Source organism: Sinohyriopsis cumingii, chromosome 16 (genome assembly GCF_028554795.1).
Source record: "Sinohyriopsis cumingii isolate HCF-2022 chromosome 16, ASM2855479v2, whole genome shotgun sequence".
In the NCBI taxonomy this organism is placed as follows: domain Eukaryota; kingdom Metazoa; phylum Mollusca; class Bivalvia; order Unionida; family Unionidae; genus Sinohyriopsis; species Sinohyriopsis cumingii.
Genome location: NC_142976.1, coordinates 79214228 through 79230870, shown reverse-complemented (window position 1 = coordinate 79230870; position 16643 = coordinate 79214228).

Here is a 16643-nt window from a genome sequence, read left to right as displayed (position 1 = left end):
ACCCGGTAGAACTGAACCAAGGACTGAATTTGATCTTCGTGTACTCCGATGTGGTGGAGTACAACGTGGTGGGACACACCTCCGTACCATTACTGCGTGTCATTCCTTTCAAAGTAAATTCTACCACGGCCACTGACGAGGAAGGTGGGAACACTTACCACGTCCACCGCGAATTTGTCCATCCTCATTATTCACCCGTCAGCAAGTCGTATTTGGACACGGTCAACATTGCTATAAAAGGAGATCTGGGACAAAATATTCCATTCACCAAAGGAAAAGTCACGGTGAAACTCCATTTTCGAAAACGGTTTTCTCACGACTCGTAAGTCATGTATCCAGTGTACCGAGGGGTTGCTCGACAGCGAGGACACGGTTTAGGAGATATGTTAAAATCGGCCTTTCGTTCGGTGGCCCCAGTATTGAAACCGATGGTGACACGCGGATTGCACGCCTTGAAAGATGCGGCACTGACGCAAGGCAAAGAATTTCTCCAAAATGTCATCATCGACAAACAAAACCCTAAAGAAGCCTTCATGAGGGCAGGTAAAAATGTCTTGCTGCAAACGGGCAAAGACCTTTTGGGCCGACGAGACACACCTATAAATGCTCCGCACGCTACCGAATCAGGCATTCAGCAAGGACAAGGCAGAAAGAGACGACGAAGAAAACACCCTTTCACCAGACTTCAAGCGAGAAAGATCAAGAAAAGAAGAAGAACCGTTCGAGACTTAGACGTTTTCGATTATTGAGAAAGAGACAAAAAATGATGCACCGAGAGTCTTGCGCCTGTTCCAAGACGGAACTGGATCTGTTTGCCATGCCCCCCACCATGATGACGATGCAAGAATCCCAGTGGGTGGAATTTCATCCCGTCTCCTCATTGACCGATTCCGCTCCCATCGAGTTTGAAATCAAAGGACAGCCCGAAGATTACATCGATCTGAATAGCAGTTACTTGTACCTGAAAGTCAAAGTTCTAGATAAGGAAAATAAAACAGTAGAAGACACTGAGAATATAGCTCCCGTCAACAATTTCATGCATTCCTTGTTCAGCTCAGTGGACTTGTACTTGAATAACAAACTGGTCAGCATCAGCATGGATACTTACCCTTATCGTGCCTACCTGGAAAATCTCTTGACGTACGGAATAGATGCCAAGAATACTCATCTCAATGCTTGTGTGCTATGGGAACCTGACGAAGTGACCAAGTTTGAAAAATTTGACAATGACGGCTTTGAGGAAAGACGAAAGAAAATCACAAATGGAAAGAGTTTAGAACTGATGGATCGTTTGCATTTGGACATGTGGTTGCAAGAGAAATATTTGCTGAACGGTGTCAATGTTCGCCTGAGACTGAATCGTAGCAGTGACGCTTTCCATTTGTTGGCTGATACTGCTGCTGGCAATCCTAAAAGCAAAATCGAGGAGGCCAAACTCTACGTACGACGCGTGGAAGTGTTACCTAAAGTGGGAAACTACATCAGTCAGACGTTGAGCAGAACGACCGCCAAGTATCCCATACGACGAGTGGAAGTGAAAACCTTCACCATTCCTGCTGGACAGCATTCCATGATCGAAGATCATCTGTTTCAAGGACAGTTACCCAAGCGTTTAATCCTTGGTATGGTCTCGAATTCAGCCTTCAACGGAGCCTTCGCTCAAAATCCTTTCAACTTTCAACACTTTTATGTGAAGAAAATCGAAGTCAGTCGCGATGGCAAGACCTTGTGTACCCGACCTTTCGAACCTGTCTTTAGTGACGACGACAATAAGATGAATTACTTGAGATCGTACTTGTCCCTGTACGAAGCCACCGGCCAGTTAGGAACCAACACCAGTCACGGCATTACGTACGAAGATTACGCAGGAGGCTATGCTTTGTGGGCTTTCGATTTCACTCCAGACCAAGGCAGCGACGAGGGACATTTCCACCCTATAAAATCTGGCCAGATTCATGTGGAACTTCAGTTTGCAAAAGAACTGTCAACAACAGTGAACGTCATCCTGTATGCAGAATTCGATAATACCATAGAAATCAACAGTTTGAGAGAAGTCATTCTAGATTACTAGAAGTCATGGAAAACTGTTATCCCTCTTTACCTAGTGGAGAAACTTTAGACATGGAATGTGAGGAGACCCTGGAAAAAGAAGAAGTGATCATGATGAAGTCGAGATGGCCAGAACAAGAAGCCCATTTAGTCTCCTGTTTTGCCAAACACTTGGTCGAAAAAATGACGGAATTGATCAAGAAAAATTGCTATGGATGTCAAAACGCTCATCCCAGTCAAATTCAACATGATAAATGCCTGATGTTAAGTCAAGAAGAAAAATTGGACGAGTATCTGGACGAAGCTTGGAGTCTCATCTCGGACGAAGACGTGTTGCATCAGTGGTATAAAGACTTGCGTGAACATTCTTGTCCACCATTAACCACTCAAGAGATCCATCGTATCGAAGCTCTCCTGAATCAAAGTGAGGAGACGAAACGAAGAAACGGTTATTTGTCAGACATTTTCAAGCAAAAAGTCAGGATCGAACTGACGACTTATTATTACCTGTGAAGAAGAAAAATACATGGATACCTGGGAACTTTATTACCTTTTGAACCACAGTTCGTATACGGCTTCTTGGAATCCTGTCGTCTGTGCTAAAGATGAACTCCCTCATCGCAAACCTCAAGACCATCAAGCTTATGTGATCAACACGGACGACAGTCATCTCCCAGGAACCCACTGGGTAGCCGTTTACTTTCCTCAAGAAGGATGTGTGGAATATTTCGATTCGTACGGATTGCCCCCTTTGGAAGACGATATCATTGACTTTATGAGAAGAAATGCTCAGACCACCCGATTCAATAATGTGAAATTACAAGGCACAGATTCCTTGGTGTGTGGACAATAGTGTGTGTATTTTCTGCATCATCGCAGCCTGGGCTATTCCTTAGAACATTTAGTGACTCATTTTGATCCTCGTTCTTCTTCTAGAAACGATGTGAAAGTAGATCGATGGTTTTGTGACCATTATGCTTATCTTTTGTGTCAAGCTAGGAAACGTAGTGTCCATCAATGGCCTAATGATTTCCAACAGTGGAAATCACAATTTCATTCACAACGTTGTCAGCCCTGTTTAAAGTAGACTATGAATTCAGAAAAAATGTTTGTGATTTGAAAAAATTGTTTGATGTTATCATGTTGGATTATTGTTAAAAATGTTAGAAATGTTGTTGTTTAGTGTTAAGTGATTTTTTAATAAAAAATGTTGTGTTTTGAAAAAAATGCCTTTGTCTTTTGTTTAGCTATAAGAATGTTGGATTGATGCTCTTTAATTTCTTACTATCCCTCTCATGACACTCATTGAACGTTGCGACTCGAAAACCGTGTGGGGGATGTTTTCCTTCACGTCCGCGCTTTGACTTTAAGAACCGGGATTGTTTCCAGTCAAACCATCCATTGTCGACTCATCCTCCTACGAAGATGTGCTCCAAACTAGCTAAGCTCAACGAAGCCTACGTGAATTTGCATAGGGTCAGACACAGTCTGATACCAAAGCCAGAAGAAATAGAGAATGTGAGAATGTTAAAAGTCACTGAAGACCTGATAGAAGAACTCTTCAGAGAAGAAATGAACAGGGAGAAAGAAGAATGGACAGAGAAGTACAGACTTCAAAGACAGCAGCAACAGCAACAACAACAACAACAACAACAACAACAGCAGCAGCAACCTGAAGCTGACAGAGGCTTTGTCGATTGTCGTATCGACACCAAAGAGTTCTTCTTCTCTTTCCGAAGAAGCAGACCTATCGCCAGAAAGTCTATCCTCAGAGGACATCGCATTCTTAGAAACTAAAAAAGAATGCCATGGCAAACAAAAAAACAGCCCTTTTCAGGGCTACCCAATACTCTAGAAAAGAAATAACGATCAATTTGCCAATGTGTGTAGGTAGAGTAGTGTGAATATAAACACTAACTCTTTATTGATAGTGAGAGTGTATGTGTTTGTGTGTTTGTAAGTGCTCACGTACGTTGGTGTGGATAGTAGATTAAAATCATGTTTTTTTGGTGTTTGAGGTGTATATTTGGAGTTAGATTGGATTGCTTTGCGTATGTAAATAGTCTATTGAAGTGATTTATAAAAAAATTTAAAATAGTGATGGGTAGCATAAAAAGTGAGTGAGTGTTTCTTTTAGGTCCGCGCGTTGTTGTTTTGGGTCATGATCTAGGTAAGATCAATTTTATGTTTTTAGGGGATGTTTTCCATCACGTCCGCGCTTTCACTATAAATTGAAACTCGTTCGGAAGTCTAGCTACCCTTGTTGATTGATCAACACCAAAAATGAACACGAGACTGGAGAAACTGTTGGAACTTCGTGTGCTTCTGGAATATGCCAGGCGCATATTAAATGAACTGGCCGCGGAAGCCATTGTGGAAGAGGGAGAGATAAAAGAGGAGGAAAGAAGAAACAAAGAAGAGGAGGAGAGAAGATATAAAGAAGAAGAGGAAAGAAGATACAAAGAGGAGGAGAGAAGATACAAAGAAGAGGAGGAGGAAAAGGAGAGAAGAAGAAAAAATTTCAGAATCCCAGAAACCGAAAATTGGGATTCTGAAGCCACATATCCTGCCTCTGCTCTCTCCCCCAAAAAGGTAAAAAGTAACTGGGGGACAAGATGTGTATGTGGCGCCAGGCCTGGAAGGTGCCACCATTAACCAGGTGTCCATGAAGTTCAAAAAAAAACAGCCCTTTTCAGGGCTACCCAATACTCTAGAAAAGAAATAACGATCCATTTGCCGATGAGTGTAGGTAGAGTAGTGTGAATATAAACACTGACTCTTTTTTTAGTGTGAGGGTATGTGTTTGAGTGTTAGTGTTTGTAAGAGCTCAGGTATGTTAGTGTGAATAGTAGATTATGGGTTTCTTTATTGATTCTTAGCGTATGTGGAGAGTATAGTTTTGGTTTTATTATATGAAATGAGAAAGTAGGGGATGTTTTCCTTCACGTCCGCGCGTTGTTAGGTCATGATCTAGGTAAGATTAATTTTATGTTTTAAGGGGATGTTTTCCTTCACGTCCGCGCTTTCACTATAAGAACCCACAGTATTCGTCGTTCAAACCATTCTACAAAGAAGATGGCTTCTAACCAAATGGACAAAATGCAAACATTGCAAGACGTTTTAGACAATTTAGGAATGATGGAGCAGATGTTAATAAGACTCGTTGAAGACCACTATTCCTATAGTCCCCATCGTGTAAAGATGGAAATTAATAACTTAAGAAAGGTAAAGGACAAGATAAGTGGTGTCATGAAAGAGATAAAGGAGGAGAAGGAGGATGAAGAGGAAAGAATAAGAATACGCAAATGGAACGAAAAAATTGAAAAAGAAGAAGAAAATGAGAAGAGGAAGAAAGAAGAAGAGGAAGAGAAGAAGAAAGAAGAGCAGGAGAAAAAAAGAAAGAAAAGAAGAGAAAGAGTGTAGGAGATAAAATAAGAACTTGGTGGAGAAAAAGAAGAAATTAGAAGCAGAAGAAGAAAACCCAAAGGCCCTTTTCAGGGCCCCTATATTTCTCGAAAAGAGATAGCCTTTCAATTGCCTACCCTTTTTTAAATTTAAATTTAAATTTAAATTTTAAAAAAACTTTTTTTCAAAAAAAAAAAATCCCATATTCAATTCCCCTTGTCCCTAGACAAGCCCAAACTCTATTCCCATGTTAATTTCCCTTGTCCCTAGACAGACCCAAACTCTATGTTAAATTCCCATTGTCCCTAAAGTGACCCACGATTTTTCTCCATGTTAAATTTCCATTGTCCCTAAAGTGTCCCAGGGGTCTTTTTAATGCTAAGTCCCATTGTCCCTAATGTATCCCACCTTACTACTCATTGATTTTACAAAAATGATTTAGACAGCAATCATCAGCACAATAAAAAAATTTTATGAAATCAAAAAATAATAATTAAGAAATGCACATCTAGTTACTAAATGGTACTAATATTAGTACCCCAACTTCATGGACGTTGAGGTTACGACTCCATAGCTAGTTACTAAAATGCAATGAAATATACTAAAGTACACTCAGATATAGTCAAATAAAGTTACTTATTTCAATTATCTAATTAATGTATTGGATGTTTTTATGATTATGAAAAAAGAAATGCACATATCGAGACAACCCTTTACAGCTGTAAATCGGTCTGTGTAAAATTAACAATCTCCTTTCATAATTTCTTCATGTAATGTAATGTAAGTTTCACATTTTGTTTACTTACAACATATTTTCACAGATAAATTAGTATTATAATGCATTTTAAAGGTGGTTTGCAGTGGTTTGTGGTGGTTTGCGGTAAATACGTGGACCCCTCTACAGATGCGAAATTTAGAAAGAGTGACAAATGTAGGATAGAGATTTTTGCGTTTGCAACATGCACAACAGAGAGGATATCTAACATTCGTGTACTTTGACAACAATTTGTTTGGAAAATATACTTGTGGAGATTTTATGTGATCTAAGCATACAGTTACTATAACCAAAACGACTGCTCCCATGCGCTGGAAATATCTGCCAGAATTAGTTTGAAGTACACTTTCTTTAGCAGTTATTAAAGCGATTTTTTTTTCTTCTTCAGACTAGACAATATCAGTTTCTGAAAGTGCAATAAACGAATTACCAAATATATAAAATGCAAACAAACTTTTTAAAAAATAATTTACCGCTATGACCAAGCGGACCTAGCAGTTTTTTTATGAAATGCGAAGTTAGGCCAAGGTGTATGCTCTATAACCATCAGATATACACAAAAAATAAAAGAATTTAGAGTTCCTTTAACAACACCTAAGATATACAGTCTTTTTCTTTTTTAAATAACCAGTGAGGAAAACCTAGAAAATTCTTTTAATTTTTTTTTAGATAAAATACGAAACTGTAGAGCGCCGCCAAGGAGAAATCTATGACACAAAAAATAAGGTCACAAGACAGTAACGTGCATTAGATAAAGCCAAATCTTATCCAAATTTTGAAATTATAAACATTGAAGAAAAAACTATTATCAAATAGTAGTAGATGTTTCGTAGCTGAGCAATGTAGAACAGAACAATTTAGAAATTCTTTCTTCGTAACAACAATTGTGGACTGGAATCATCTTAGTGACAGTGTTGTGTGCGTGCAGTCAGCGGAGAGCTTCAAGACAGCTCTTGAACAAAACTATTAATTGCAAATTTATGCCGTAAAATGGCCCTGCACTGTACACATTCCGATTCAGGTACAGTGGTGTAACTATCTCACCACGGGCTCCACAGCAAACTTATATACCACCCCACCCACCTTTACTGTCACTTATTTTGTCCTGGCTGCCCTCCCTCCCCCACCCCCAATAGCCGGGCAACAGAGTACGACTATAGCTGCTACCTCTGTAATAACACCACTGATTTGATATGCACACAGCTGACATGTATTGTGTGTGTGTGTGTGTGTGTGTGTGTGTGTGTGTGTGTGTGTAAAAATCTACTAAATTATATTTGAAAGAAGCACTGGGGTTTGTATCGTTGCTTACAATTTACCTGTCATACATGTACTTTATATAGTACATGTTTGACTGCTAAATTGTAAGCAACGATACGAGCCCTCCGATTTGTTGCTTTTGAAATCGTCAGCAAAGTGCCAGTATACCTACATTAGATGGTGCTTCATTTAATAATTTAATACATCATAAAATAAAAACGAATAAGGAAAAAATGCATATACCTACACGAATGATATACATTAATGACACGAATTTATAACAATCTTTTTGGTTTTCGACTCAACATATTCTCAATCGATTATTGGAGACTAGTCAACAAAAGGGACACAACTCTTCCTGGACTATAATAACTACTATTGTGGTAAAAGTAACTTGTTTACCCTGTGTGTGTGTGCGTGCACACACACACACACACACACACACACACACACACACATATATATATATATATATATATATATATATATATATATATATATATATATATATATATATATATATATATATATATATATATATATATATATATATATATATATATATATATATATATAAGCAGCAGAGAGGGTGAACAGACCATAGAATTCCGACAAAACAAATAAAACAAACAAATAAAACATCTCGTAGAAAGGTCAAGATTTTACAAATGAACTTTTCCTTGAGATGTTTTTATTTCTGTAATGGACGATTGTACTAATAAAACCTCAGTTCGAAATAGTAGCTGAAAAAATAAAGTACTCTACGTGTTTATTTATTTCTTGTTTATTTTTTTGACGACCAACGTTGGTAGGTACCCTCTCTGCTGCTCCCCCTGTTACCCAAATATTTTATCAATACCCACACGATATCTTGTTCTTGGATCATGTAAATTTATTGTTATAAATCCATGCGGGGTAGCTTGCGCTCGTGAGAAGAAATTTTTGAATTTAATTATATCCATGTCACCACCACACCAAGTTTGATGAATATTTCGCAACGTGTGTGTGTCTACACCATTAAACACAACTAAAATGTTGCAGTTGTCTCTGATCACCTTCGGAATTTGTGTATATCGTTGAGTAACATAGATCACGTCTGTATTTTTGTGTCTCCCTCGGGAAAATATTCTGGCTGGATTTGATTGTTTATCTAGCATCACATCGTCGTATACAACTAAATTATTAATAAATCCGTCTATGGAATCTACGGATGGTGCTTCATCAATATCGGTTATAAACTCTATAACATCATTATCCTCATCCAGTAATCGCGCGTTTTCATTGAAATCTTTAAGTACATCATAACATCGTTGATCATCAACGGATGGTGCTACTAAATACAACTTATCCAATTTCAACCATCTCATTATCAGATTAAGTAATAATTGCGTCTTACCCGATCCAGATGGTCCTATGATAATCATTCTGATGGAGTTCGGTAGCGCAGGATGATGCTTAACTGGCTCTCGCTGCCGAGTTGCTGAGAAATCAATTATATCCATATATATTATAACATGAATTTATATTGTTTACGCTGTAGAGTTAAAACTCCAACTACTGATTTAGCCACAGTTACAACAAAAAAATAAAAAAATAGCGTACGGTGGAAAATGTTCTATATGCGGTAGAAAGAAATTTTCGTTTTTACCTAATAAGCGCGGTGGTGATATTGCTAATTTGATGTCAAAGTTTCCAGGTGCTCCATGGGCTAAATACAGTGGAGAAAAACATCTACCAGGATATAATTATTGCGGTCCTGGTACCAGACTCGATATCAGGCTCGATGATCAAGATCAACCAAAACCAGGCGAGGAACCAATAAATGCTATTGATCGAGCTTGTCATGCTCATGATGTAGCTTATAAAAGTCAAAATCTACAAGATAGGCATATTGCAGATGTAAAATTAATTCATTCATTAAATTCTATAAAAAATAAAAATATTAGAGAATCATTAGCTAATTGGTTAGTAAGATCCTCGATGAAAGGTAAATTAGCGATTGGAGCTGGTAATTAATAATGGAATCAATTTATTATTCACCGAGAGGATACTGGAGAGGCAAAGCAGCAATTGGTAAACTTGCTGATGCAGCGGCGGTTAAACATTCTACTGCTAAAGCGTGGTTATCTAAACAAGCAATATGGCAAATTTATCTACCACGTCCTAAACAAATTCAGTACTCGTATTTCGATGTCAGTGTTCCTAATGAAGTTCATCAAGCTGATATTCTGTTTTTACCGCATGATACTGTGCGTGGAAAAACGTACAAATACGCGCTAACCGTAGTTGATGTTGCAAGTAGATATAAAGAGGCAGAGCCGCTATCAGCGAAAACATCATCTGAAGTAGCCGATGCGTTTGAACGAATTTATCAACGAGGTGGTGGACCACGAGGTGGTCTACGATGGCCACAGCTACTACAGGTTGATCCTGGTAAGGAATTTCTTGGTCCAGTATCATCGCTGATGAAACAACATAATACCAAAATACGACGAGGTCATACTGCAATTCACCGTGATCAAGCAATTGTTGAGCGATTTAATCGAACACTTGCTGAACGGTTATTTGGATATAAATACGCGAGGGAATTTATTCAGGATAAAAGATCTCGCGAATGGGTGGCAAGATTACCAAACGTGATAGCTGCATTAAATAATGAGATCACACGAACAACCAACATGAAACCCATTAGCGCGGTCACAAAAAAAAATATACCAACACAACGAAAAGATGCTGGAAAACAAAAAATATTAGGTGATGTCACAGTCAGATATTTATATGAGCCTGGTGAACTTGAAGGTGGTAAAGCGAGAGCGACCGATCCTATTTGGAGTGTTACCACACACAAAATATCTACCGTAACAAGATCCACTGGAAGAAACGTAGGCGTTTCCAGACCTGCAATCTACAGATTAGATTCGGCCGCTCCTCAACGTGGATTTACATGTGAACAACTACAAATAATTCCCGCGGATACACAACTACCACCGCGATCACTCCGGTGATTTCGATCACTTAACTAGCACCCAAGGCGCTAGCGCTAAGGGTGCCAGCACTCAAGGCGCTAGCGCCTCTACGTCGATTACACTCAAGACAGGTTAACATGGTATTTTCTCGTGTATGACCGCGACTATTATCTTTTCTATCTACGGTAAATTGTCTTGAATCATTACTCGAATACCGCCATAACATTATACAATTACAACTTGTGCAATGATTATTCTGCTGCTGTTTTAACTCAATAATAAATTCAACATCAAGATCAAAGTCACGTTTATTTTTTTTATCAGATTGTTTGTATCCGATTAATTTTTTTCTTATTATATCATCATCGATGATGTTAAATTTATCAACGATTTCAGGAATTATAATTCTACGTAATTGAGATATATTTCTGACCCTCGATACCGCCAAATAAACTAAATTTGACCACTCGATGCGATCGTCTACAATCCAAACTCGTGTATCAGAAATAGTTAATCCCTGAGACGAGTGGATTGTCATAGCGTATCCCAACACCCATGGAGATTTGTCAGCGTGTAGTGCATCTTCGACCACACTGATATCAACGGCGACAATATCATTTAATACGAGATTCTGTTTCCTTGACTCTGTCAAGGGTCCTGGAATATCAACATTAATATTCTGTTTTCGTGTATCTGATGGTCTATAACACAACGGTACGGGTAGTTCTGAATATTTTTCTTTATGTAGTTGAAATAACTGTTGTTGTAAAGCGTCTCTGATTATTTTTCTACTTGCTACGATCAAATCGGTGGGTCTCCATGAGTTCACAAAATCACTCATTGATGTCTCTGAGATCACTCCACGTATTATTTCACACTGAATTTTGTTTGATTGTAATCTGATTAATTTTTTAAACTCCCTCAAATTTGCATCAAGAGCTCTATGATCATCATCTATTTCTTCATAATAATCAACGAAATTTTTTAACCAATCATGTGGAGATGGTCCAACAAAAGGCGGCGGTTGACCATGATCGCCACACATTATTATGGCGGTATTTTTCGTCAACAACCAATCAAGAAACATTTTTAATGTATCCAATGACACCGTGTATATCTCATCCCAAATAATTATTTTAGGTATATATTTTTCTCCCATCCGTTCAGGAGTCCATGTATCTCCGCGCCATCGAAAGAAACTATGATACGTACACGATTGTACTTGCCGCTGTTTCATCTCACGTGCGAGTCTATGTGTGGGTGTCAGCACGATTATATCTGAATTTCTAAAAACATTAATCGTTCGAGTTGTTTTGCCGCATCCACCAGGTCCATTGAGATATACTGTCTTATATCTAGTTATTGGATCACTCAACGATGGTGCTTTCGACATTTCTGATATTTTATTACCCTCACGATAAAAATCTCTCATTGGAACATCTGCTGATTCTACATAATTGTGTAATAGTTCCTTTTTTATTCTCCACGAACCCCATCGTTCATCATTACTTGTAAATTTCATAACAGGTTCTAAATATTTACTTGAAATATAAAACGAATCTGTTGCGACTCTGACTGCGGTCTCAGGAAATCTATTAATCATCGATAATAAATTTATAGAAACATAAACCAACATGGAAGATCTTAGATGAGTATATTGTGGGGATACGTCATTTATGTAACTAACGATCGTACCTAATTTTGTTCCGTCGGATAAATAAACATTTTCTCGATTTACAAATATATTTTTCGCCGTTGTATCAGCGATTATAAAATCGTACTCGGCATCATCTAGAATTAATCGTGCGTGATGTCTTTTATAATCATATGCACCACCTTGAGTAAATTTACCTATAATTTTTCTACCGAGATCTTTTGCGGTTTTGAGTTTATTAGGAATATCATCTTCGGAAATATCAGGATATTTTTCCTTAAACTCGCTGATAACTTCAGAATCTGACATGGGCAACCAAACTTTGGTCTGTGCATGATATGATATAATTGCCTCACTGACCACCAACGATGTCAGTATCATACAATCTAGCATATATCGCAACAAAACTATAGGTGCCCAACGTTTTTCACAAAAATGTCTGCCAAACCAAACATAACAAATCTTGTGAAGATTTTCGTTAAACTCGAACGAATCAATACAGGCGAATCCAGTCAGATCAAAATCAGGTAATGGTCCATTAATTGCCACTCGCGTCATCTCGTTTGTAGGGTGACCAAATCTTTCAAAGTACGTAGAACAATCTCCGTATGCAACCATATCAACCGAAATAACATCATTGTAATTGTATTTGGTATTCCATAATCCGCCATGTCCATATTCGACGCAACTTGCGCGTACGTCCTCGAGTAAATCAAATCGTGTTGGTTTCCATGAATTTCTTTCTCTGGCGAAATGAGCCGCAACAGATGGAACGGTAAAACAATTAGTTAGTAATTTGTCAGTATTTTCCGCGTGCTTGCACTGTAAAAACGTCGCAAGATTTTTCATCTCGTCATGGAGGGATTCTGTGCGATATATTTCACCGTTCGGTTTGACAAACTGATCAAATTCACCCTCCTCATTACTTTTAAATAACCATACCGATACAGGATCGGTTTTACTTATTTCGTTGATAAAATCAAACATACTATCTGCCCCAGAATTATCTGCCCCAGAATTATCTGGGGAGTAAAATCTAACAGTTCGATCACGTGGAAATATTGTTACTGCGTTAGTCCATGCGTGCGCGTTATGATCGATAATATTTATTGGAGCTCCTTTCGATTTATATTTCGACTGGTACAGTACTTCTCCCGTTATTGTCGCCACAGTTATTGGAAATTTTAATATTTTTCCTAACTCAGCAACATCTTTTATTGTAGCACCGGTATTCTTAACCGAATCAGCCCATGAGTTTATTTTTTCACACCTTAAATCAGTTAATCCATTTCCACGCATCGCGTTTGTAAAGTGTTCTATTACTCGTTCAGCCACACAATTTAACCTTGAAAATTTCATCGGCGCTAGTTTATCAACGTTGGGTTTTTTATTTATCTCATAGATTCCATAAATAGCCGCCGTTACAGGATATGCTCGCTCATAATACGGTTTGTCAATACCCGTCAGTAGAACCGGTCTGGAATTTTTACTTAATATGATAGTTTTATTATTACCAAGGACAGGATCATATTTGTCACGGATAATCCAACTATCTGTTTCTGTTAATACAATAAATTTTACTCTGAAGAAATATTTTTGATTGCCCTCGTATTCAGCGATGTAGTTAATGATAGTTGCCGCTCGCTTGTCATTCATTGTAGCGTCCGTGACAGCTTCCGTGACAAAGTCAGTGTTGCGTATGATCTTGAACGTTGACCATGTATGAGATGCACCATCCGTGTAAAATTCTTTCTTGGCGTCGTGAATTTTCGAGATCAAACTTTTATTTTTCGGATCAACCAAATCTCGCACTGGCAAGTCAGAAGATAATCTGTCAAGGTTGAATTTATATTTAACAGGCCTAGTTTGGGATAATCTCTCAAACTCGTTCATATAATTAAAACAAATATTTAAATAAAGAAAATTATATATATATATACAATGTCCCAATGCAGATGGTTGATGATCGGCTCGGTAAATCGATGCAACAAATCCTGTAGAAAGGAATTTTGTTGGATGCACTCACAAAACATACGACGAGGAAGTCTAGGACCAATACCATGTCTACGGTGTGGTATTGGAGTGCGAGGAAAGACAGAATTATGTGGGAAGTGCGGCGGAAAACGGTTCAGAGAACTTAAAAGATATTATGACAAAAAAAATAATAGCGGTGAAAACGCTATAAAATCCGTGAGGGATTATATATCAAGATTTCAGACAAACAATGATTTAAACGTATAATATTATTATAATGGAGCAAAATATATTTGTCCCACATCCTGTCATAACAAACTATGAATCAAATATTAATGGTGTCATCAGACACTGCAAGTTGAAGAGACCAGTTGGTTGTATTAATAATGTTGGTTATCTTAGATTTACAGTTGGAAAGAAACATTATTTCTGTCATAGATTTACGTATGAATGTCATAATGGGATGATCAATGACGGTCTTGTTATTGATCATATTGATGGAAATCCTCAAAACAATAATTTGTCCAACCTTCGTGTTGTCACATACAGCGAGAATAATACACGTGGAAATACAGGAAGATGTAAGACAATCGGAAAGAGGGCGGTAATTTCTACAAACATAGAAACCGGTAAAATAATTATGTTTCGTTCGATGCATTCAGCTGCAAAATATTTTGATATTCACTCGCATTCAGTACAAAAAGTCGCAGAAAATATATATAAAACAGCTTTTTCGAAAAAATATAAACAGAAAATTATCTTTAAGTATCAATAACTATCATCACCACATTATTAACTATCATCACCACATTATTAACTATCATCACCACATTGAATTAATTTTTTTAATTTATGTCACAGTAGGTCCTCCATACACTACTGAATTTTTGATTATATAAGGGGAGATTACTTTGTAATATATAGGTTTCTTCGTAGATGGTTGGTTTTTTATGATCGTAATTAGTCAGTTTAACTAATTACATCGTAACTAATTACTCGTAGAAGTATTATTTATGTTTTTTAAATATTTCCCCATCATACAACACATGACAATGTTATTGATCCGTAGGAAGCTGTGTGTGGAACAGAAACCGTTGTCATAGTAATCGACCTGCAAGTGTGTGTTCATGCCACTCTATTATTGATTCTCAGTCTGCTTAGGAAAACCGCCACAAATACAGAAACTGTTGTTATTGATTCTCAGTCTGCTTAGGAAAACCGCCACAAATACAGAAACTGTTATTATTCAGAAACTGTTATAAATACAGAAACTGTATTTATTCAGAAACCGCTGTTATAAATACAGAAACTGTTATTATTCAGAAACCGCTGTTATAAATACAGAAACTGTTATTATTCAGAAACTGTTATAAATACAGAAACTGTTATTATTCAGAAACTGTTATAAATACAGAAACTGTTACTATTCAGAAACCGCTGTTATAAATACAGAAACTGTTATAAATACAGAAACTGTTACTATTCAGAAACCGCTGTTTAGTGTAAATATTGGTTCCTTAGCTATATAGCTAGCTATATATTAACTTCCGAAACATATGTTCGTAACAATGTTTGATAGCTCAATCAGTATGGTATTGGACTGTGACGCTCGCGGTCCAGGATCAAACCCCCATGGCTGACAATTTGTCGGTGGTGTACGCATAATTGCGATTTTTATAATAGTGGGGGGAACCGCAAAAACCCCCCCGCTCAGCAAAATTCCCACCCACAACATTGACTTGTGGGTGATACATATTTTCGTATCACCCACTGGATTAATTATTGTGGGTGGGAATTTTGCTGAGCGTACATGTTTGTACTGTCCTTAGTTAGTGCCGTTCATTCATAATCTGAGCTCGCTAATACACTCGATAGGGGCTCTTCATTCATTGTATATATCCATTTCATTGTATATATGTTATGTGTATATCCTCTAAACTTGGTAGATTGCGGTGGCAAGCTACGAGTTTAATGAGGACTGTGCTGTCCTTGTGCTGTCCTTAGTTAGTTATATGTTATATGTATATCCTCTAAACTTGGTAGATTGCGGTGGCAAGCTACGAGTTTAATGAGGACTGTGCTGTCCTTGTGCTGTCCTTAGTTAGTTATATGTATATCCTCTAAACTTGGTAGATTGCGGTGGCAAGCTACGAGTTTAATGAGGATTGTGCCGTCCTTAGTTAGTTATATGTATATCCTCTAAACTTGGTAGATTGCGGTGGCAAGCTACGAGTTTAATGAGGATTGTGCCGTCCTTAGTTAGTTATATGTTATGTGTATATCCTCTAAACTTGGTAGATTGCGGTGGCAAGCTACGAGTTTAATGAGGATTGTGCTGTCCTCCCTCTTGGGCCTCTAGACCGTTGTTTGGCGGGTTAGGGGCTCTCGTAGAGGGAATATTTGCCTAATGAACTTGGTAGATTGCGGTGGCAAGCTACGAGTTCTTGGTTGTGCTGTCCCTGAAACATCCCGACGAACTCGCTAATACACTCGATAGGTGTTCTAGGGATATTTTTTTTTATTTTAAAGATTTATATATTATATAATGAACCATGAAAAT